Source organism: Periophthalmus magnuspinnatus, chromosome 14, assembly GCF_009829125.3.
Source record: "Periophthalmus magnuspinnatus isolate fPerMag1 chromosome 14, fPerMag1.2.pri, whole genome shotgun sequence".
In the NCBI taxonomy this organism is placed as follows: domain Eukaryota; kingdom Metazoa; phylum Chordata; class Actinopteri; order Gobiiformes; family Gobiidae; genus Periophthalmus; species Periophthalmus magnuspinnatus.
The window spans coordinates 18,159,118-18,185,205 of record NC_047139.1 but is presented as its reverse complement, the minus strand read 5'-3'; the positions used below and the strand labels follow the sequence as shown (position 1 = coordinate 18,185,205).

The following is a 26,088-nucleotide window of genomic DNA, read 5'->3' as shown; positions in this document are numbered from 1 at the left end:
CTGACAGATCCACGCGGTCCACTGTGGTCAAACTCTATTGGCGCTATAGTTAACATGGACTGGCCTGGACGTCTAAGTTTCATTCTAAGCCGTTGACTTTGTAAGAGCTGTTTTGTAACGTGATTTGTACCAACAAATCAACGAACATGGCTCTTTTATTGGCTCCATGTCAGCAACAACGGCGAACATATGGAACCGCTATACGCAACATACTAGCTTTGATTCGCAGAGTCTTTCAAAAGCATTTTATGTCCTTCCATTCCGACATATGAGGAAGCTAATCAAAGCCCCACTGTTTCCTGCAATTGTACTTTTCATTACTGCTCAAATTTTCTATATGAATTCCCCGGCAGATGCGTCTCCAAGCAAAAAATAAACTTTTTTTTCAAAGGAGGAAGTTCAAAAGCTCCTCATTTCCACTAAATTGGCTCGCCTGATTTGCCATTTCAAATAAATTGCGGTGTTGGGCAAAATTTGCAATTCACAGGAGTCGTCCCCTCCGCCACACAGAAGAGGTTAATCCATATTTCGCGTTTGAATATAAGATAGAAGGCGCCATCAGGAAAGGGAAAGGGAAAGACGGGAGATAGGTAACTCTTTGCCAGCAGATGAGGGGCTGGAGCAGATGAGGGGCTGGAGCAGGGGAGGGAGCTGAGAAGAAGGCGAGAGAATGGAAGAAACAGGCATCGTTTAGAGTAAATGGCATCCAAAAACCCTCTCCAATTATCTTTGCCCACCATGCCAGTGAGACTGACTTAATTAAAATGACTTGAGAGGGAGGGGAGAGGAAAGGCGCTGCCAGTGATTGAGGGGGCAGGCGAGCAACGTATCTGCACAGAAACACAAAGCTCCGGCGTCGCAGCCTGTCCACCACTCTCTCTTTTCAATTCCTCACTTCAAAAGACAACCAAGAAATAATAATAAAAAAGAGTGGGGGCTCTCACCAGCCACTGACATGTAATTGCGCTATTTAAATCCTACCATTTTTTCACCATTGTTAGAATATTGGTTGGGGAAAGAGGAAGGCATAAAAAGCATAATAAAAGTGTTTTTTGTTCTTGTGTGAACCCCTCCACCACACCAGCGTCTTCATAATCCTACTGCCTCTCTCGCAGAAAAAGCTCTGACAGTGACCTTTCGGATGAGGTCTGTTTCTATGGCAACACAGTCCAGCCCAGTGTTTGGTGTTTTCCTGTCACCACTCGGCCAAACCGGCCACTTGTGACTAAGAGGAAGAAAGCATCACATTTAACTTCTTTTGTTTCTTTTATTTTTGGCTGCGTCTGAAGGCCCAGTGAAGTCCAGAGCATCTGCTGCTCAGCCTCAGACACAGAATGATCCGCTGTCTGAGTCCTGACTGGACCAAGACCAGGACCAAAACCAGGACCAAGAACAAGACCAAAACCAAGACCAAAACCAGGACCAAGACCAGGACCAAAACCAGGACCACGAACAAGACCAAAACCAAGACCAAAACCAGGACCAAGACCAGGACCAAAACCAGGACCAAAACCAAGACCAGGACCAAAACCAGGACCAAGAACAAGACCAAAACCAAGACCAAAACCAGGACCAAGACCAGGACCAAAACTAAGACCAAAACCAAGACCAAAACCAAGACCAAAACCAGGACCAAGACCAGGACCAAAGCCAGGACCAAGAACAAGACCAAAACCAAGACCAGGACCAAAACCAGGACCAAGAACAAGACCAAAACTAAGACCAGGACCAAAACCAGGACCAAGAACAAGACCAAAACCAAGACCAAAACCAGGAGCAAGACCAGGACCAAAACCAGGACCAAGAACAAGACCAAAACCAAGACCAGGACCAAAACCAGGACCAAAACCAGGACCAAAACCAGGACCAAAACCAGGACCATGACCAAGGCCAAGACCAAGGCCGGAACCATGACCAGGACCAAGACCAAGACCAAGAACAAGACCAAAACCAGGACCAAGACCATGACCATGACCAAGGCCAAGACCAGGACCAAGATCAAGATTATGACCAGGACCAAGACCAAGGCCGGGACCATGACCAGGACCAGGACCAAGACCAAGAACAAGACCAAAACCAGGACCAAGACCAAGACCAGGACCGGGAGAAGGACTAGGACCGAGACCAGGACCAAGGCCGGGACCATGATCAGGACCAAGACCAGGACCAGGACCAAAACCAAGACCAGGACCAAGACCAAGTCCACGACTAGGACTATGACTAGGACCAGGTGCAGGACTGGGACCAGGACTGGGACCGGGACAAAGACCAATACCAAGACCAAGACCAGAACGGAGATCAAGACCAGGGCCAGAGCCAGAACCAGAACCAGAGAAGACTTTTATTTTTATTTGATTTATTGTATAGTGAGTTATGGTGATTGTTTGTCCAAATGCTGTTCCTTTCCCAGCATGCACCATCACGTCACTGAGACGGGATCTGCACATGTCAGAATCATAGACCGTATGTATAAATGGACATAGCTAATCTGCTGCCCACCGTGTTAGAATAGGAAGAGAGTGTATGCGCGCTTCCAGGTCCAATTCACTTTCAATTGAAGAACTGTGACCCCTCTCTCTGTAATTGCTACTGTCAGACTCGTCATTTTGGTCTTAAAATGTTCTTATTACCCCGCTCTACATTGTCTGGGTATTTTTATTTGACAATTTTGTTCTTAAATCAAGATATGAACATTAATAACTCCCGCTAGTGTTAGCAACAAGTTTGATTGAGAGCGTTGCTGCTCCTTGCTAAACCAGAGGTGCAGGTGGGAAGGGGCATTACCTTCAACAGCCTTGCTGCGGATTGGCTCTTTGGTTGCTATGATACTAGTAGTAAGAATTCCAAATGTGGAACTCGGCTCCAAATTGACCCCTATAACTGCTAGTGTTGATGAACTTCATTTGACTGGAGCCGAACGCTATGGGTGATGTCACTTTATACAATCTATGGCCCGAATGTATTTTAAGTTTATTTAGAGGTCATATTTTGCATAATTAATACTCCTATTATCACAACATTTACTTTACAATTTCAAATTACAACATTACAGGGATTCTGCTATGTACAGATTTATATGCGTTTTTTGTTTTGTTTTTTTTGTTGACTTTTATGTGAAGCACTTAAGTCAGAAGTTCTTTTAAATGAAAAAGAAATAAACCTGAATTGTATTGAAGTGAATGAATGCATTCACAAACTCAATGTTTATCTGTTTTATTTTATATCGATTAGAACTTAAAATAAGGAATAATATCATTATTGACATATTAAACACCTGTGTACGAGTTTAAGTTAACTGTAGAAAGTGTTTTTTTGTGTGGTTTTTTTATTGCATTTTAATCAGCTATTGTCTACAGCACTATCATATCTGTTTAAACAATTATAAACAGTGAACTAGAGCAATGAGGTCCAGGTGGTGCTGATTAACGTCTTAAATACGTCTTCTGCAGCCGCCGCATAAATTTACATGTAAAGTGTTGTACTTGTAAAAGCACAAAGCCAGTCCACAAACATTTGCAATAGTTTTCGAGTTCAGAGGAAAAGCATTTAAATTCCCTGTGTTCATAAAGACTGGGGCGGGAGGCGCTCACACATGCTGTATATGGCTCAGAATCGCACCTCCATCAGCCAATGTACAGTAATGTGTCAGCGCCGACGCCTGCTCCTGCCTTTGTCTGAGAGCTTATTGTCAAGGAGCACACACACAATGCAAACGCTACAGAAGGTTGGTGGGCGCTTTAATTTGAAGTTTATGTGTGAGAAGAATACACTGTATAAGATTATTGCCAAAACTGAGCCACCACTGTATCACTATAGATTTGGGTGGGAAAAAGTGTGGGCTCTGTGAATGTGAATTGTGAAAATGAAAAAAGTTTGTAGTGACCTTTTGTGCGTTACCATTTGTGTTGCTAAAAACAACTGAAATTCAGACAGAGTTTGATAAAGTGTAAGTAGCAAAGGTTTAAAGTTCAAAACACGCCCCTCCTCCAAAATGTGTAACTTTTTCAATATAATTTTAAATGAAAACGGAACTTTATACTTTACGTTTGTGTTGTTATGTGAAAAACAAAATGCTAAATGAGATGTAAAAAAAAAAGTTAAAAATGAGGCATGTACAAAGGTATCAAATGATATAAACATTTATATAAACACCCAGTTTATTCTATCACTTTTTATTTAAATAAGCACTATGAAACTTTTCTGGTGGAGCATCTGCCACTTTCCTGTCTCTATGGAGATTGTATTACTTTGTCTAGAATGTTCCACAGTATGACATGGAAAACTAAGATGACATTACAACATTCTATAAGCCAATAATATTTAACATAGATGGAGGCAAATACAATGAATATTGTTAAAATGCATATTTGTGTAAAGTTCTTGGTTCTAGTCACTGATAGACATGGTCAGGTTCAACATTTTGGATATTTCATGGCAAAGTACAATGTAATCCATAGGAAAATCTGGCTCTTGGACCGCCATCCGGGAGTCTGACATCATCCCATTATCAAACCTGAAAACCACCAATATAAACACACAGTTTTTTATCTATCTTTCTATCTATCACTTTTCATTTAACTATGAACTATGCACTATGGAACTTTTTTGGCGGAGCATCTGTCACTTTCCTGTCTCGATGGAGATTGTATTACTTTGTCTGGGATGTTCCAGTACGGCATTAAACATATCTAACTCTACGGAGACAACAGGTGAAACCACTAGCCCAAGTTTCAGGTCAGATCTGTGGAGAGGTGATCCTGGATATTTTTCACTTAATTTTTGAGCAACAAAAACCCCTGTAATTAAATAAAAGCTAGAGAAGTTAAATGCTATAGCGTACAACATTCCAAGCAGAATAAGATCTCCATGGAGACAAGGAAGTGCTCACTCTTCCAAAAACTTATAATGGAATGGATTTAGACTACTTAGACTCATATACATGAAGTTTAATGAAGTTGACAATAAGTTTTTATGCTAATAAGGTGTTCCACAAGGTTCAATACTGAGCCCAGTGCTGCTCTTTACATTATCGGCAGCAATTGGAATACTTGATTTTGGATGTTCTAAGGTCCCGGCTAAAAACTTAATATCGGTTAAAAACTGCCACAATCTGGCCACTTCTTTATTTCAAATGCATTTTTTGTTGTCTGTATTTAAAAGCTAATTAAAGGCCTGAAATATACACTTTTCGATATGGAAGTGTTTACATTCTGAGTATTTTTACTTTAATATCTGCACTATAGACACGTTTTTTTGTTTAACTTTGTCTAACTGTAATTTCGATGGTACTTGTGACAATGACAACAAATCCTTGAATCTCTCTGAAACTGTGAATCTCAAAAGAACTAGAGTCATAACAGTGGTGCATTGTAGTGTTTTGTATAACTGAGTTGAAGTAGAAGTCAAGGGGAGAGGAGAGAGGCTGTCTGCTGGACTCTAGCCTGACAACTGTTATTTGGATGGGGCCAGAGCCAACCATCTCCACGTCTCCTCTTTCCCCGCTGATCAGTGGTCTTCCCCTGGCTCTGTCTCCAGAGACCCCCCCCCCTCCTGTCTCCTCTTCGACCTCTCGTCTACTAAACTCTGTCTGCTCACTCATCTCCTTCATTCCTCCTCTGTTTCTTTTAGCTTTTTCCTCAGCGTTTGGACCTGCTTGGGGAGCTGTGCGTTCCCCTGTGATGAGCTGAGTGAGCAGCCAGAGGAAGAGGACTGAGAGAAGGAATACTCATCATGCTAGCAAGTTCAGAATGTAGCGATTTGTTAGCTTTGGAAAAAAATTAACTTACACTGCACTGAAGTTTGGGGAGAATGTCTATAGCAAATGATATCACAATCAAAATTAATCATTTAATTAGTTATAAACAGAACTCAGATAACTTTGAGAAAATGGCTCTGAAACCTTAATAATAGCTACACTATTCATGTCAAATCAGGTTTATGTCTATAGCACATTTAAAACAACTTCAGCTAACCAAACTGCTTCACAGAAAAGTTAATTAAAAAATGAATATACAGTTAACACAACACATAGGAAACACAAGTATAGCTACTCTTGCCGAAATCTAACGTAATAAAAATACATCAACTTACCCAAAGCATTTGCACATTCTTACTCTGTAAGTAGTTTGAAATGTATTTAACAAACAATAATCAGGAGTTCCACAAGGTTCAATACTGAGACCAGTAGAGTTCTTTACAACATCTGTAGCAATGTCCACTCTATGCTCACAACAATGTATGTACTTCTAGTAGACATGGCAGACAGTGACATTCATTGTGAAAAATTGAAAGGACTTTTTTTAATTGAGCAGTACTGTAAAATAAAAATATATATCATCCTTGCAAAGACCAGTCCTGAGAAACTAAACTGGGAGATGCTATTCTAGAGAGGATCCACGCTAGCCCCTAACCCCAGATATTTCCTCTTCCCCTTCACACACACACATACTGTACACACACTCCCGCTCTGCTCTGGTTGCCACGGAGACCGCCATACCAGGGCTCTGACCCGGGAGGTTTGGGACTGTTTTTCAAAGCCCCACACCCCCTGAACGCAGCGCGGGGATGGCAGCTGTAGGACAGCTGTTTCTACCAGGCCCTGCTTCACCACACAGCACGGCCTGGACGGCATTTAAGAGGGACAAAAACAGCCCGCAGCTCTAGTGATTAGACACATCTGCCTCTGCACTAACTGCTCAAGAAAGGAAGTGGGAAACGCAGAGGGAAAGATTCTGTCTACTCCAATAAAGAGCCAAGCGTCTGTTTTATCTGGAGCTCACTCTAGACATGTCCACTGTGCTATTTTAACATTATTATAGAGTCATCATTTGGTCGTGTTCAGATTAATAACAGCTGGAAGTTATTACAGATGACGCAAGATTGGCAGAAGAAAGTCTCTGGGTTTGTTTATCTCCCTGGTTGCATAGTGCCGTTATAGTTTGAAGAGCAGACACATTTACTTGGACTTTAATAATTATATCATTAAGGGTTAAAGTATGTTCAGTTTGATATGATCTGTCATTTGATTTTTTAAAAAGACAAGCAATCCAGTCTCAATATAGTAAAAACATAATTGATGGATGGGATATTGGTTCCAGCATATCGGCCCACGGTAGAGGTAAGCCAAATGAGTATTTCTACAGCATATTTTTGGACACTGTTAACTAAAGTATGGTGAGTATGCAAGCTCAGGTTAGCTTATACTAGCTAGTGTGTATTTACAAAAAAAAGTGTATTAATGATGACGATATAGAGCTTTTCCACCTTCAAGGCACTCAAAGCGCATCAAACCCATTCACACATACACTCACCAAACTTCATACACCAGAGTATGCAGACAATTGGGGCAAGGTGGGAGCATTCATCTGTGGGAGCTGGAATCGCACTGCCAAACTATGGGTCTGTGGACCGGACCACTCTACCAATCGTTCAACCAATGATGTTTATGTAGAGAGTGGGATTCGAAACGCCAACCTTCAGATCACAGATAATTACTGCAGGTCTAGTCATTGGTTTGATCAGTCACACAAGTTAAAACTGTTCTCTGGTCGTTGTTCGCCCAGAACATCTAATGTTTTAATACTGTACAGTGTAAGTCTATTCAAATTGCAACACTGTTGCAACAACGCCAAACCTCCAAATCATGGCCCATCTTCCAAAATATTTAAAACCAAAATTCTCTGGTGTACTGGTTTAGTCCTGGTTGAACTCTGCTCTTCCTGCCCTCAAGGGAATTGGTTTAAATAAGCCGGGTATAGAGGAAGGATGTAAGTTTAATGGCCCAATATTATGCAAAAAAAAACTCTTGCTTTAAGCCATGTTATAATGCTGTTACCTGCTCAAAAACATACTTGTTTTGTTTCATTCACACATATTTGAGTAACACTTTATTATTAGTCTGTCTACATCTCCACAGCTCAAAATCCTCAGTTCCACCTTGTGATGTCATGAAGTAGTAGTCTTCAAGTTAACAGCGACCTTTTATCTTTAGTTCAGTAGGGAAGGCAATTAAGAGGTTGAAATGATCCAAATGATTCTAGTAAAGGTGTATGTATGGAGTTTAAAAACACAGTGGAGCACTTGTATTACCACATGACATCACAAGGGATAGCAGAGTGTTTCAGTTTGAGAGAAGAACTCAGCCTAAATATGTAGGGTTTGTGTGTTAAACATGCGAATGAAAGAAAACACAACTCCAGGAAACAGCATTAAAACACAGATCAGAAAACAGCATAATATGGGCCCTTTAAGACTAGCCTGAAAACCCATCTCTTCTCCCTGGCATTTAATACTAATTAGACAAGATATCTTGGTGTTTTATTGTGTTATAGAAATGAATAGGCTTGAACTGAATTGAAATAAATACATATTCATGCATTTTTAGATCTCATAATCTTTTTAAATGTCTTCGTAAGACTTCTGCTAACACCTCCTCTGACTATCACAAATATAATGGGGCTGATTTCCACTGGCTACATGGTCAAACACACCAGACACCGCTTCCAAACTAGCTCATGGTATTCCACAGCATTCCCTGGATACACACTCTGGGAATCTTATTTGCATGATGTTCCCCAAAGAAATAATTACCTCCCATTTGGCCTTGCTACGAGACGTGTGGCCATCGTTAAAACTTGGGTTGTTGACAAAGAAAAGGCAGAATTTTGAGGGGATTTGGTGAAGTTTTGATTTCAATATGGCTGAGTTTGAAAAAAAGTGTTGTTTTTTTTAGTTTTATCTGAATATCGAGAGACTGGAGTTTTTTCCTAAATCAACTGATAAACATAGAGAATCTGACCGAGATGATGATCTGTACTTGCAGTCTCCGTCTCTACATAGAAAGACTCACTCTATCTTGCAAAAGTAAGCCTTATTTACAGTGGAGCAGCACTAGGCCTTCATCAGGCAAATGGTTCTTTCTATTTTTGATTTTGACGAGCATTACGCACTCCCTCTCCAATGCACCTGGCTTCAGAAATATGTATATGTCTGAGACAACCTCTTTATGTTAGTCTCAATCTCTGTAAAAGCTAGAGTTAACTTTTTTATGATAATTAAAAATCCGTTGGAACATTTGACTACAGCTGGGTAAGAACACAAATGCATTTGTTTTAAGACAGTGTTTATAATTTTACATAATGATCCATTGTCAGCTGTAGAGTTTTTAGGACTACTATAAGTTAGTAGTTGATCTTGTGAACTCTTTTACACATAAGTAATATTAGTTTTTTGAGTTAGTCCAGCAACGTTCATCTGGTCTTCCAATCATTTATTTAGATTCTTTTTCCAGACCAACGTTTAGTTAGTTTCCATACTTGACAGTTTTGAATGTCAATAGTGGTCTTCCTTATGAATAAGTCAGACTGCAGATGGCGCTGTCACCAGCAGAAGACATTGCCAAAACCTGTTTAAATCAGCTGACCACTCTCGACATAAAAACATCATTGGTAAATCAGATCCACTGACCTACAGGTTGGCGGTGCGATTCCAGCTCCCACAGATGAATGCTGTCGTTGTGTCCCTGGGCAAGACACTACTACTTTGATAAGGTTTAATCTCATTTGATCACAGAAGCTAAGCAGGGTTGGTTCTTGAATGGACTTGTAAGGTCCTGATAGGAAAGTGCCACATTGGGGCAACTGACTCTACTGCAAACTGTTCTTGTGTCCTTGGGCAAGACACTTCACCTAAGACAGCTTGGATGACAGCCTCACTTTCTTCAGTCTTAACATTTCAGTTATTTTTCTTTTATTGGAACCGATTCCCATCTTTCTCACAATGCAGTCTCACTATATAATCTCCCAATGTTTGCCACTGCTGCCAGGTCAAGATCCAGACTTTTGTACTACAATTAACTGAAACAGATTCTTCCCTTAGCCCTGATACTTACAGTAACCACAGAAATGCGCCACGCCAGAGGTTGTAGTAGCAGCTCTGTAAAGTATTCATTACACCAGTGGATGTAAGGTGAACACTTACTCTGCATCCAACTGAATTTGGCTAAACTTGATTTTTTAAAAGCCAAAAACCCCAATTGCACCCAGGCAAAAGACATCAATGTAAAAAAGTAAAAATAAATGTGGATGTGCAACTACATTGCAATAGAAAAAAGATGGATACAACTGTACTTCTATGTGTTACTTTCTGAATATACTGACAGAGAATACGAAATTCTCATTTATTTACTAGGCCTGTCAAAGTATCAAAAATCAGATACTAATCAATACTAAAAATTCCAATTGACAGGACAGAAATTTACCTAACCAAGTATAAGACCACGTAGACTAGTATATGCCCATGGACCACTGAGGGATTACACAAAACAACATTAAATTGTAGTACTTTCTTTTATATTACCATGTGGCCTTATTTCTTTCTAAATAGTGTTTTCATATCATTGTAGTATCAGAATTAGTATCTTGATATCATCATATCTTGATTTACAGACAGAAAAGCAAAACTAAAACCCCAGGATCATATACAGCGGGTTAATACGAACATTTTAAGACCAAAATGACAAGTCTGACAGCGGCAGTTACAGAGAGAGGGGCAACAGTTTTTCAGTGTAAAGTGAACTGGAGCCAGAGTCGATGGAGCCGAAAGCGCGCCGATGATCACTTCCTATTTGGAACGGCTAGCAGGTTAGCTATGTCCATTTATATATACAGTCTATGGTATCAAGTCTATTCCTTAGTATTAAAGCTGACTTTTCATATCATGACAACACTGCTGTTTGCTGTCTAGTAATTTTGCAAATTCTCTTTTTTGCACGATGTTTCCCCAGCAATTAAAGCCGAATGCTTGAACCATGGAGTTTATCACTTGCACCAGACGCTGCCCTTCAAACAGAACACTGTCAGAGTCAAAAACTTTGTGGCCTTTTACATTGAAACATGTCCTGTACATCTCTGTGTATGTGAGGGTTGATCAACACTAAACACAGCAGAGTGTGAAACATGTGGGTGGGGAAGCATTCAGACGTCGACTGAAACGGCCAAGCAGATGAAATATTAAATTGTTGCCTCGAGAAAAGATCTTGTAAAAATAGCAGTTATTTTAGCTCAAGTGGTCAAGTAGTGGAATAATACATCTTTATCAGGATCCAATTTCCATTCTGAGACAGTCTTTAGAAGGGCTGTTTCCATATAATTAGTAGGAGGAAGAGTGTAATGTGCTATGGGCAGAGTAACCTGTGTCGTGTTTGCGTTCACGTGCCAGGAGAAGGACCAGCCTAAGTCAGAAATGCGGTGATTTGGCTCTCCCCCTCCATCTGTTTTGTTTTGCTTCCATCTCCCTCTTTTTGATGAGCTGGGTCTTCAGTCCCCCTTATAAAATCCCATTAGCTCTTAATGAAGTCGGGCTCCTAGCCTCTCGGCCTCACCTCATTTAGCACGATTGTCTGGCGGCCATTAGCATGGAGGCAATTACAGCCACACGACAAGAGTAATTGGAAATGCCGACAGGGACCCTGAGAAATGGGAATAAATAAATATAAAAAAAATATTCAAACTAATAAGCTTCCATTCAGAAGGCAGGGAGCGAGCCGCATGTGTCTAAGTTAAATCAACATAATTACAATTAGGGTTGGTGGGGTAAAGAGGCTGGGTGAGGGGGAACGATATGAAGGATTGGAGGGTTGATGCTTAAGGACAGATAGAGAATATGACAGGACCAAATGTGGATCACACAGACGAGCTCCTAATCAAGAGAACAGCACTAAACGCAGTACAAAAGGTCACAGGGCGACGCCGTCAGATCTAATTTAGTTTTTAATCCTGTTGGATTCAAGCTTAGATTTTCAGTGCAGAAGATACACTCCTCCACCTGAAGATCATGTAATTACTTTGGAAAATGCCTCACACCTTAGGCCAGGTTGTGAGATGACAAATGTCCTCTGTTCCAAGTGACATCTTTTTCAAACTTCAGACTTCAGTCTTCGTATCTTTTGTCAGACAGTAAGAAGATGTTTGGAGATCCTGAGCTCAAATCTAAAGCTAATATAAGTGTGGTATATATTTAAAACACAAGTCTCCTGATGTTTGACTGAACTCACATCTCAGCGGTGGAGGAGCTGCTCCTCTCTCAGATAAAGTTCTCTACATGAGCGAGGCTTAATGAGACCGTAAACACTCAAAGCCAGCGGTCCACAAACATCTTATTTGAAATGGCACGCTGTTCGGCAGATGAGTTCTGTGAAGAATTACAGCAGATTATATGATCCGGTTATCACCAAGGACTTTGGGGTTCCAGTCTGGAGAAACGCTGGAATCATATGGAGAAAGTCTCAAAATGGCTGTTTCATGGGTAATAGACAGTCAGAGTTTAATTGGTACAGTTAACCTGTGTGTTTAACTTAACTGCCATTCTAAAAGATGAGCTACGACCCTCATTTCAAATCATTCTGACTATAAAACGATATTTTATTTCTCTAACATTAGGTGGCACTGTGAAAAATGTCATTTTCCTTTGCTTGACCCTCACCTTTCACCACTTTTGCTGTCGTAAAGTGATCGCTCCAACGAAATAACTACTAGAATAGTTTAATCCCAAAAACCCATTTAAAACTCTCATACACCAGTGTACACAGACACTGGAGGTGAGGTGGGTGTCTTGCCCAAGGACACAACGGCAGAATTCATCTGTGGAGCTGGTATTGCACCACCAACCTGTGCGTCAGTGGATCTGACTGCTCAACCAATGATGTTAAGGTCAAGAGTGGGATTCAAACCATCAACTTTCAGATCAGAGGACAAACACTAATAACTAAACCTACTGTCACCAGGAAAGGTCCTATTTTTCAGTATCGCTTTAATTACATTTAGTATCTGAGTATTTACTTAATTTACCTTCAATCAAATTTTTTATAACAGGGAAATTTGAGACAGCTCTTGGTCATAAATGTGGGCCATGACCTACATATGTAATCAAAGAGTTATTAGTTAAAGAGAGGGCTGCCCTTCACGGTTGAGCAGACACTGTTCTTCAGAAGAGGAATATGAGATGAAAACGTGTGGTGCTCAGAGACTCCATAAAGAAGTGGACTAAGTGAGTGTGACGTCACCCATAGAGTTCGGCTCCAGTCAAACGAAGCTCATTGAGGCCAGCAGTTATAGGGGTCAATTTGGAGCCGAGTTCAGCAACCAAAGAGCCAATCCAAAGTGAGGTTGTTGAAGGTAACACCCCCTCCCGGCTGCCCTGCTGGTTTAGCAGGGAATGGGTGCTTCACAACGTTGTCAATCAAACCTGTTAGTAACGCTAGCGGGAGCGAAAGAAGGGGAAAGAAGGCGCCTGATTTGTCTGTGATTAATGTTCATATTTTGAGTTATGGACATAATAGTGATATAAAAACATCAAGATCATGTAGAACGGATTAATACAAATATTTTAAGACCAAAATAATAAGGCTCACTGCAGCAGTTACATGGTGTGTTCACACCGGGGTGTCAAGAACGCATTGGACCACTTTAGTTGGACACCCTGGACGCCAGCTGACTGCGAGTGCCTTTAGATGTTTTGTTTTTCCTGTGTCTTTGTGAAAGCTGCAGACCAGGTTGAAAGAGTGGCTTTAGTGTATTTATTACATAAAACCCATCAACAGAGGCAATTAGCTCTGCGGTGGATCCGTGACTAACCTTTACGCGGCCAACATAAATAAGTCGCTGCTAGTTTGTGGCTGATATCTTTCTACTTTCTACATAGTCTCTGATTGGTTGACAAAGAGTCAAAGAGTTCAGCTTCTTCAACTTTTGGACATGTGAAACAAAGTGTCCAACCCGCTCAAGGCACGCTGCGTCAACACCAGATTCGCACCACCCTGATACTTGAAAACACACCGCAAAAAGACGCAAGTCCACAATAGACTTTGCATATAAACTCGACGCCCCTGACGCCCCGGTGGGAACAAACCAACAGAGAGAGGGGCCACAGTTTTTCAATGTAAAGGGAATTATATATATATATATATATATATATATATATATATATATATATATATATATATATATATATATATATATATATATATATATATATATATATACAGTGTATGGCAGTGCTAAAAGAGTGAAACAGTTACACAGCTATGAATGAGCTGCGAAGAGTATTTTTCAGTTACAACCAGGCGTAGGACCCTAATGACCCATTTCCAATTTTGTTTTACATTCATTCAACTGAAGGAGTTAATTTTACAAGTTATGTTTGTTACTGTACCAGTACAGCATGTGATCTGTGATTCCTTCTGTGAGTGCATACGGAGACACAGTGTGCACCAAAAAGTAAAGTAGGCTTCGTACATCCATGTCGCTGATGTTTACTTCTGAAGAGGGTTATGGTTCAGATTAGGTTTCGTTAACCCCAGTATTTCTCTGCTGTGAAGGAAAATTCTGAAGGGTTGAAAATCAAGCCATTATCTATACTGTTTTTTATATATATATTTACAATTTCAATTTATCAATTTCAGCGTTTCCCAGTTTGTATCAGATGTACTGGTCCCACCTCTGCAGCATAATAATATTAGAAGTACTCAGTGGTGCAAGGTAATGAAGTACAAGTAGTAAAGTACTGTAGGTATCTTAAGTACATTTTAAAGCGGATACTTTCTACTTTTATTTCACTACATTTGAGAGCAGTATCTGTAGTATCTGGAAAGTAATAAGTACTTTTCATATGATTTGATGAGGAGTTATTTTTACCATGTTCGTGGTAACATCCTGACTGAAGTTTTTGAGTTCAAGCTTTGGCTTTGAGCAAATAAATAAACTTGTATTGTTACTGATGACCAAAATATGTCTATTTTATATCAATATATCTACATAACACTTTAACAAAATTACAATACTTTTACTTTCTACTCTAAAACTACATTTTTAAGTGGGTGGGTGCTTAAATACTTTTACTTAACTAGATTTTTTCATGTGATAATTTTACTTTTACTTGAGTAACTTTTTGCCTCTGTATATGTACTTTTACTTAAGAAACAAAATTGAAAACTTCATCCAACCCAGAATAGTCCTGCACCTGGATATGTGACTTTGAGACAGATTCTATTGAAACAAAAGCAGGAAACAACGTGGTCCCACACATACGCTACCATGGTGATCAAATCCACCCCCTCCCCCCACACTGTCCCCGCACTGCCCCTGCACTGCCCCCACGCTGCCCCCACACTGCCCCCACACTGTCCAAAGTTGTATAACAGGTGGTAGAAACCCGATCAACGTTTGGATTTCAGAGAGGAAGCCTTTCTATGAGCGCTGGACAACTCCACTGCTCTGTGAATGTGTAGAAATGAATGAAGAGCCGGCTTACATTTGTCAACTCAAATATTTTTGTAATCGTTTTTGTCAATGTCATATTTTTGCTGAGTGACACTTAAATCAAATATAAATAAAAAGTAACCATAGAGATAAACTAGAACTAAAATTACATACAATTTTGTCGTCTAAAACTATGACTGCAAGTATATGAGTTGGTACAGTGCTTGTCCACAGATCTGAAGGTTGGCAGCTCAAATCCCACTCTCAACATAAACAGATGAATGCTGTTGTTGTGTCCTTGGGCAAGACACCTAACCCACCTCACCCCCAGTGTCTGTGTGCACTGGTGTATGAATGTGTGTGTGAAGGGGTGATTGGTTCCTTGATGTAAAGTGCCTTGAGCCTTGAAGGTGGAAAAGTGCTATATAAAAATGTGATTGTTTACCATACATTTTTGTTGACTAAAAGTACTATTTTCAACGATTATTAAAAACTAAACCTAAATTAATCAAAGTGGAGAGCAGAGCCAAGTCCCACTTTTCAATCTCAGAGTCTCAATGTCCAAGGATCACGTCAGAACATGTCCCACAGTGCATTACAATTTATCATCCATAAATGGACACAGCTAATCTGCTAGCTGCCACGTTCTAAATAGGAAATGATCATGGGTATATTTCTGGCTCCACTGACTGTGGCTCCAATTCACTTTACATTGAAAAACTGTGGCTCCTCTCTCTGTAACTGCTGCTGTCAGACTCGTAATCTTGGTCTTAAAATGTTTATATTAACCCGCTCTACATAATCCTGGAGTTTTTATTTCACTATTGTGTCTGTAAATCAAGATATGAACATTAATAACAGACAAATCAAGCGCCTTCTTTCTCCAAGGTCTGAACAGGTTTGATTGACAGTGTTGCTAAGCACTGCTGGTTTAGCAGGGAGCAGGCAGGAAGGGGCGTTACCTGCAACAGCCTTGCACCAGAATAGCTATTTGGTTGCTATGATATTCACGGTCAAATTTCCAAATATGGAACTCGGCTCCAAATTGGCCCCTATAACTGCTTTAGCCTCGATGAGCTTCATTTGACTGGAGCTGAGCGCTTTGGGTGACGTCACATTCACTTAGTCCACTGCTTTAGTTTATGTGTTAACCCGGAGCCAGATTGTGGGGGCAGCACTGTAAGCAGGGACTCCGAGACTTCACTCATCCCAAACACTTCCTCCAGCTCCTCTGATAGGACCCCAAGGCATTCCCAGGCCAGCCGAGAGACATAGTCCCCCCAGCATCAGCCTGGGTCATCTTCCCTATGGGACATATCCGGAACAGATACTCAGAACAATTTATCAAAAAATACTAATATAAAACATCTCATTAACTATTAGCATGACTAAATCTTGAGTACACTTGAACAGTGATCAGGAGGGGGTGAACTCCAGTCTCAATGAACCGGAGCCATGAGAGAAAAAGAGGGGAATTGGGGAATAATGGCTTGGGAAGTTGGAGTTTGAGCTGGCACCGGGTGTGAAGAGCCCAATGAGGAAACAGGAGACCACAATACTCGGAGAAAGAGTTCCCTGGGGGGCATCCACAAAAGCAGGACAAGTGGCGGCTGGCAACAATGGCGTCCCGGGCTGCGGTGGTCCCAGCCGTCAGCACTTTCCTTTTAGCACTGCATGCTGCTACATGTGGATTAGTATAGGCCCATGGATCTATTGCACATGTGCTCTTTGTCAGTGATGGGCTGTCAGTCGGATTTGGACCTAAGCACTAGCTACTGTGCTGGAAGATGAAATACAAAAGTACAGTATAACTTAGGGTGACCAGGTTTTCAACATTAAAAACTGGGACACACTCAGGTTGAAATCGTTGGTATAAATTGTATAAAAAGAGCGCAATGTTGTCCATTCTTGGCTCACTTTTGGGTCATTTTCAAAAATGTTTTTCTGTATTTTAGCGATAGACTGTATATATAATTCACTTTACACTGAAAAACTGTGGCCCCTCTCTTTGTAACTGCTCCTGTCAGGTTCGCCTCGTTCGCCCCTTAAAATGTCAGTATTAACCTGCTCTACATGGTCCTGGTGTTTTCATTTCGCAATTTTGTCCGTGAATCAATATATGAATATTAATAAGAGACACATCAGGCACCGTCTTTTACCGAAGTTGATCCTGCTAGTGTTAGCAACAGGTTTGATTAACTGTGTTGATAAGTGCCCACTCCCTGCTAAACCAGCAGTGCGGGCGGGAAGAGGCATCACCTTCAACAGCTTCATTACAGATTGGCTCTTTGGTTGCTATGATACTCACGGTCGGAATTCCAAATATGGAAATCGGCTCCAAATTTGCCCCTATAACTGCTCTAGCCTCGATGAGCTTCATTTGACAAGTGCCAAATGCTGTGGGTGATGTCACACTCCACTTCTTTATACAGTCTATGGTTTCAGCTAAGCAAATGACCATATTTTTTCCCTCTCTACTGTTGACGGGGATCAGATTGGTCAAAAATAGGGAGACCTGGGCCATTTCTTACATAATACTGGTACAAATCAATGGTTTTGGTTAAGTCTGCTGGGACACAGTTTGGGGGAGACACAGGTCTCCACTGGTTCTCTAGTAAGTGCAAGTGGAAATAATGCTGTCGTTGTGTCCTTGGGCAAGACACTTAACCCACCTCACCCCCAGTGTCTGTGTGCACTGGTGTATGAATGTGTGTGTGTGAATGGCTGAGTGGTTCCTTGATGTAAAGTGCTTTGAGTGTCTTGAAGGTGGAAAAGCGCTGTATAAAAATGTGACCTTTTACCATTTAGTACATGGTATAGTGCACCAATGTTTACACAGAGGTCATTTATGGGATTATTGGATTGGGTCTTACACCTTCAGTACGGCACTTTACATCAAATCTATGCAAATCTTGAGTGTTTGCAGACATAAAAAATACAAAAAGAACTACCTCAAAAGCTACTGAGACTTGGTTGAGTCACAGGATTCGTAAAACTTGCAATTTCTATGTAAACCGGAGTCACCAGTGGCCTCAGCCCCTGGAGTCTTCTATCAGACACAAGCATGACAGCAGATTGTGATGTGCGAAAATCCCGTCTCCACATAAATCCACTTCACCTTGACAACGGCAGACATGTTCCTGTCCTGACAAATCAGATCAGACGCTATTGGCTATCACGAGTGCAGCGGTGCGTTTTGCCGCGAAATTGGAAATCCACAAAATAACACAAAAGTATGTCCTTGTCCCTGTTTGTCATTAAAAAGTGTTGGTTCAAAACAGACACAGATCGGGAGTACTCAGTTACGTTACTTAAGTACAATTTTATCCACAAGTAACTGATCAGAGTAATTATTTCAATCACATTTTTTTTATTGACAAACCCAAGGAGGGCAGGCTCCCCACTCAACACACTCCACCCACACATCACATCCAAATCCACTCATACTTAATACAAATCCATGAAGAGAAAAAATTTAAATAATAAATTAATAACAACGATGATGGAGATGAAGAAGAAGATGAAGATTAAGAAGAAGACGATGAAGATGATGAAGAAGAAGGAGAAGAAGAACAACAAGGAGAAGACGAAAAGGAAGAAAAAGAAGATGATGAAGAAGAATACAAGCAACTCAACAAGCAACTCTGTGGCTCAGAGAATAGACTTTAAAGCAAGTCTCTCCATGGCCTAACTTCAAAGTACATCTCCCACATGTTAGTGCCATATGAACCATCTCACACTCTTGAGATTTTCAGGGACAAGTCTCCTGATGTAGTCCTGGTTTAGTCCTGGTTTAGTCCCGGCCACCTGCTGGTGCCCAGAATCAGGATTGAACTAGGACTAAACTAGGACTAAACCAGAACTAAACATGTGGAATCATTGTTTCAGTTTTCTGCAGCTAAAACCTGGAACAGTCTTCCTGAAGATGTGAAACAGGCCTCTACTTTGACAATGTTTAAATCCAGGCTCCACACGGTTCTGTTTAGGTGTGCATATGACTGAAGGGGATTTATTCTGCACTCTTCTCTTTGAATGTGTATTATTATTTATTATTGTTTTATGTTATTTATTATTTCTGTTTTGATTTGTCTGTATTATGATATTAATTTCTTATTCTATAAAGCACTTACTTTGTGTGTGTACTTTGGGTGCCAATCATGCTATACAAATAAAATTGCCTTGCCTAGCCTTAAACCAAACCATGTTAAAATAAAAAAAAAAAACCCACACACACACATGCAAAAAAAAAAAAAAAAAAAAAAAAAAAAAAAAAAACTATAACCATAATACCAGTGAGAAAATCTTCATTTACTGTTGTGCTCAGGTAATCTGTTATTCTTCGTGGCAATATTTTTTCTAGATTGTTCTGAATGCGGATTATGTTTTTAAACTATTCTAAACATAGATTTGATATTTGAAATCTTAAAAATTAAAATATTTGTTATTGTTACAATAGTGTTCAGAAACATTCACTACTTTTTTTCCTTTTATTTGAGTAATATTATTTTAAACTAATGCTAGTCTTCCTTGAGTACTCATTTTGGTCACTTTACCCATCTCTGTCCATAGAAATAACAACAAAATATCTAGTCTTATTGTGCATAAAAAGTGCTAACCCGGCAGTTTAAATCTGTACAAGCATGTTCTGAAATGTGATCCTTGTATTAGTTTGTTCTAATCACAATGCTTGTCAGAATTCCAGTTAAGATATTTTTCCCAAGTCGCTCAACCATGTTCTATGGCCTCTGCTGTAGATTGGAAGTTGGCGATGTAGGAGACGGACGGGGGTGTGCATGGGTCTCCTACAAGCAGCAGATTTAATTAGGAAAATCTCATTAAGGCTAACAGAATTAAGCGTAAAACAATCCTTGGTGGGGAATGGCGCTGGGTGTTGGGGGCCATGGAGACGGGATGTGAGATTAGTCTGGACTTTGTATAATGACCAATACACTTTAGCATAACCAGGCCATTTAGCGCTCAGCGAGAGGCTGCCGCGTGAGCTCCAGACCCAAGAGGTTCTGTCTGATAGAGGGCCAGCTTTAGTCTGACGGAGGAAGACCAGAGAGAGAGCGGGTGAGAGTGAACAAAAACCAGGTGAGACCATAGACTATATATAAATGGACTTAGCTAACCCGCTAGTCGCCGCATTGCAAGTAGGAAGTGAGCATGGGCGTACTTCCGACTACATCGACTGTGGCTCCAATTCACTTTACACTGAAATACTATGTCCCCTCTCTCTGTAACTGCTGCGCTCAGGCTCGTCATTTTGGTCTTAAAATGTTCATAATAACCCGACCTACATGATCCTGTGTTGTTGTTTTTTTTATTTCACTATTGTGGCCGTAAATCAAGATATGAACATTAAAAACAGACAAATCAGGCACCTTCTTTCCCAGAGGTCAGTCCAGCTAGCGTTAGCAACAGGACTCTTTTGATTTGACACTATGGGTGCCATCACACTCACTTGGTCCACTTCTTTATGCAGTATGTGGAGTGTCTGGGTATAGGAATGACTGTGGGTACAACATTTATCAAGGGTATAAATATATTGTTATTGTATTAGTCTGACTTTATATGGTTATTTAAACAACAACTATCTTTGTGTTTAACATGGTCACATAGACAGAGACATGCAAACAGCTGTGTGTGAGTAATCAGCTCACATAGGGTTAAGTACATGTACCTGGATCAGGGACACACCGATATGATACTGGGATCAGATATCAGCTCAAGTTTTGATGGATCAGATATCGGCCCCAAGATATCGCTTCAGTCAATATCTCATTTTGGTCTATAAATTGGTGTAATTTACTGACCAATATTGACCCAAAACACCTTGTAACATTGAACTTTTTTTCTTTTTTCTTTTTTTTGTGAATATTATAAACTGTCCCATGTGTGAACAAAAAGCTAAAAGTTTCACAGCTGTAAATCAGAACTGCTTTGGAGAAGGGGCTCATAACCAACTCCTTCAGCCGACTCCTTTTGGGCTCTGTGACGTAAAAAAAAAGGTTAAAAAAAATAAAAAAAATCTCCAAAAGAGCACTTGCCTAGGCCTGTCTCAACAACAAATTTTGAACCATGTTACATCACTACAGAGAAATATTGTGATAAGCGATAATATTGAAACTACTTTATGCCACTGATTAAGATTTGAACAAAGCAAGATAATCCCAGTGAACAATTTTAAATAGACTGTTTCATTAAAGGCCTGAGCTGTAACAAATAAACAGCAGAATGTACCAATAGTTAGCCATATATCGTCCCTGTCACAGTGTGCTCTGGTCCAGTCCTGCTTTTCCAGTTGCCTTCCCCCTCATCCTCCGTGTCCTCTGTCTCTTCCTGTCTGGGTGTGGCGACTGTCTGCACACCTGGCCTCCATCTGCACTACCTCCAGTATCAGAAGAGCAGCTCCACAGCCACTTCTAACCAGTTTGTTTGATCAACGCAACTTGTTAGTAGTTTTTCATTTGGCTTTTTCGATATTTTGAATTCTTGGTTGAAAGTTGTTTTTTCCTGTGCTTAGATCCAGCCTGCCGGCCCGCCCTGCTCACCAGTCTGCCTGCCCTGCCAGCCCAACCGCTTAATTAACTATAAATACATTATTTTAACTACCGGTACTCTCCTGTGTTCTGCTTTTGGGTCCTATATCAAACCGTGACAGTTCCATCTTTCACATGCTGAACATTACGTCGAAATAGTGATTATTGTGACAGGCCTACCCTTCCCCACCATCTGAGGTTATGGCATTTTCAAAGAACAAGAACGTGGCCTGGTCATTACTGTGTCTCTGCTGGACTGTCCTTTCTCTGGAGTGTTTTCGCAGACAGATATTTTGAGCCACAAAAGCCAACTCTGTCGCTCTACAAAGTGACTCCTAGAATTCCCCAGAGAAAACGCATTTAATCCCAACTTGATCCAGGAATGAAAACAATTGTCAAACAGGGCAGCTTCAGGGATATATCTGGAGAGTTGACCTTTCCCAAATGTCAGGGCTGCAGGAATTTTTAGATGGCAACTCGTAAACCCAAAACTGAGATGTGATTACGCATAAATATGTAGGTCGGGATGGCTTACTCCAGTCTTTTTGCTATTAGAATGGTAAAAATCAGCTTTTCTGAGTTTTAAATCTTGTTATGAAAGTCATTAGCTTGCTCTGAGTTGTATTTCAGTTGATTCATGCATGTTTGAGTAAGTCTGTATTGTCCTGCATTCAAGGCTTGTGTGTTCAGAAAATGTGTGTTTTTACTTACCCCTATCCCCGCCCACTCCCGTATACTTCATTGAGATTTTTTTTTTTTTTTTTTTTAACTGACCTGGACTGGACTCTAGGGTTTTTCTCCTGTAAAAACTTTAAACATTAACAGGACCTTTCATTTTTGTAGTTTTCAACAGGAAGTAAATGGACAATATTGCAGTTTACAATGAACAAAACGTAAAGCCGCAGTCTATGTATTTGGGTTGTCAAAAGTATTGAAAATCAGATACTAATCGATACTAAAATTAGTACTGAAACTAGATACTCATTTGAGCAGGTATCAATACTAAAAAAGTCCCATTCACATGACAGAAATTAACCTTTCCTGAATATCTTTATAATGATCTTGAGCTGTATCAGAACAAGTATAAGACACATAAACTAGTCTACACCCATGGACCACTATGAACCTACCTGTTTATTTTTATTGCACATTTAAAACAACTGGCAGAGGGCGCTGTTCCATAGTGTGGGCGCTGCAGTAACTCCCTCAAATACAGAGGACCCATAGAGTGCACATATTTAAACACAACCATAACACATTGTTTGCACATGTGTGAAAAAATGTAGTTGTTGTTTTGGTCTGAACCACCGGGAAACTCTTTGGCAGCCATATTTAAACGCTTTGAGTCATTTACACCTCATTTTCTCTCTGACCGCGTCCAGAGTGACTCAAGCGGAGGTGGACCGCAATAACTTCAGTTTAAAAATATGAGGCAGTCACATTTTGATTACATGAGAAGAGACTGAAACACAACGTGAAGTCATCTCAAAAATTAGCATAGCATTCTTATGGGTTTGTCAGAAGCAGGGGCGTCAAATGGAGCAGGGGGAAGGAAAAATAGCAGATTTAAACAAAAAAACTATTCTAAATCTACAATATTGTTAAATTCTTAGTTTGCATCTGTAATGAGTCATACAAGTTATTAATTCAACATTTTATGGCTTAAACCTGATCATATAGCCACAAAATAAGCAATATTTTCCCTGTAGTGCAAAGAAAAAGTACACATGATAAATAGTGACGCCCCAAAAATATTGCTCCAGCTCTGTTCCACGTTGTGATGTCATAAATTGGTTCATATATAGAACGATAAGTCGATATAGTGATTATCGTGACAGGCCTAAGTCCCCATGAAGTAAGAAGTATGTAAAAATCAGATACAAATCAATATTAAAACTATTCCTTTGTAAATTTTAATATTGTGACATATATTGTTCTTTATGTTGATTCAAAACACGTTACTTTAGTAAATTTTACAGGGGATACTTTTTACTTTTACTTCACTACATTTGAGAGCAGGTATCTGTACTTTTTACTCCACTAAATTTTTGAACTGGACTGAAAAGTATTTTTTTTTTATTATTATTGTCTGAGACGTGCTGTGAGGGTTTATTTTTAACACGTTAATAATTTCAACAAACAAAAATATGTGAATAAAAACAGATTGATTCAATTGTTTCTGCTGAACAAAATTCAGCTCAAATTTTGATCAAAATCACTAAATTTGAAGTCTTATAAAACCTGAAAATCCATGTGAAATACTTGTATTTTTTACTCTTTGAGTCGATTTTTTTCATGTGATACTTTTACTTTTTAGTATTTTTTGCTTCAGTATCTGTACTTTTACTTAAGTAACAAAATGAAGTCCTTCTTCCACCACTGGATAATTGTCAGCAAAGATAATCTCCATTTTATGTAGACCAGCTTCACAACATGAACAAAAAACACTATCACTTTTGCTTTGCTCCAGACCCAGTTAAAATAATCTGATATTTCAGTAGCTCGAATGTGAATATTTACAAGAATCACAACCTCTTCAGTACTGATTAGTACTTAGATCGTAGACCAACATGCAAACAACATTTTAGTCCAAAGAGATTATGAGCGCTTTATAAAACGTAAATATAGATTTGAGTTTCCAGTGGGAAGCAAACAGAAATCGAAGGTTTCATTTGGACGAGTGACTGATTGAGATGATGGTTGGTTTGAGCAGCCTGGAGTGAAGAGCTCTGATCATTAAGAACAGAGCCTGGCATGCCGACCTGTTTATGTCCTGAATTATATTTGATTGTGTGCTCTGACATTAAATCAGTGACTGGAGCTGGAATCAGGGCAGATAATGAATGTACTATTATTATTGTTGTTGTCATCAAGGCATTTTATATGACAGAGGTATTCAAAACTTTGAGCTGTTACAGTAAATGGTCATACTGGTGCTTTTTCACCATCAAAATCCTTTACATCTTACTTTCTACCATGTTATAACATTGTTCCCTCATCAAAAACATGCCTGCAGAGGTTTTAGTTTAGTCATCCATGCATGTTTGAGTATTCTAGCGATCTCTCCAGGGCCCTATTCAAAACCTCCGTATGGTTAGTAGTACAATCAAAGCTCCACCCCCTAGCCTACGTCACCCATTCTACCACATGTCAATTCTCCATAAATATACAAAATATGATACAAAGGGAGCAAAGAGAATGGGAACTTAGAGCATCAGAAATGAAACTGAAACTTATTAAACATGTTAATATGTTGTTTTGGGTGAATATATATATATATATATATATATATATATATATATATATATATATATATATATATATTTATTTTTTTAATTAACAACGTATCATGATGATCTAAATATGTTATGTGTTACAGTTAATACCCCGTAGAAGTAAATTACCCCCTCTTTAAAGGTCTCTTACTACGATATTTTCATGTTTAATGCAGAAACCCTGTATATTTAGGCTGAGTTCTTCTCTCAAACTGAAAAGACTCTGTTTCATCTTGTGATGTTATGTGATGACACAGGAAGTGCTCCACTATGTTTCAAACTCCATACACATTCACTAGAATGATTTCAATGATTTCAGCCCTGGAATAACCATCTCTACTGAAATAAAGGTCAAAAGTAGCTGTTGAACTTGTTGTTTAACTTGAAAACTAGCACTTCATAACATCACAAGATGAAGCATAGTGTTTTGAGCTTTGGAGATGTAGACAGACTAATAATAAAGTGTTACTCAAACATGTGTGAATAAAACAAAACACAACTCCAGGTCTGTTTTTGAGGTGGTAACAGCATTATAACATGGCTTAAACTCACAAAAGTCAATTTTGCATAACACAGGACGTTTAATATCCATACAAGTCTAATACCCCCTCTTTAATAAGCCACAGAAGAGTAATACCCCCTCTTTAATGAAATGGACTTACAGTGAGTTTGTTGGCACCAGTGCAGAGACTATGGGGTGTGCTGTCAGCTCCAGGCCCAGAGTCCAGCGCTCCACACGAACGCTGTGAAGAGACCAGAGACAGTTTGGACATGGTTCATTTGAAAGACGTGATCATCAGTGTAATGCACACTAATGTAATCTAATGCAGGGTATTAGGCAGTAAGCTCAGTCTAATTACAAACAAAAGGGACGACAACAAAACACTATCCTATAATATTACATTCATGTACATACCAATTATAATGGTGCATGTTTCATTAAAATTTTATATAGAGAAAATATTAAAATGCATTTAACATGGTCTGGCTCTGTACAAACACAGCAGACAACCACAT

The 26,088-nt window shown here is 39.7% G+C and overlaps 1 protein-coding gene across 2 annotated transcripts in view; it reads right to left on the bottom strand.

Moving 5' to 3' along the window:
* The window catches only part of pknox2 (pbx/knotted 1 homeobox 2), a 155,911-nt gene that overhangs the window by 82,746 nt on the left and 47,077 nt on the right, over positions 1-26,088 (bottom strand). For both annotated transcript variants that reach the window (XM_033978464.2, XM_055226827.1), the window contains exon 2: positions 25,734-25,814. The gene's annotated coding sequence lies outside the window, so the exon portion shown is untranslated. The remainder of the gene's footprint in view (positions 1-25,733; positions 25,815-26,088) is intronic.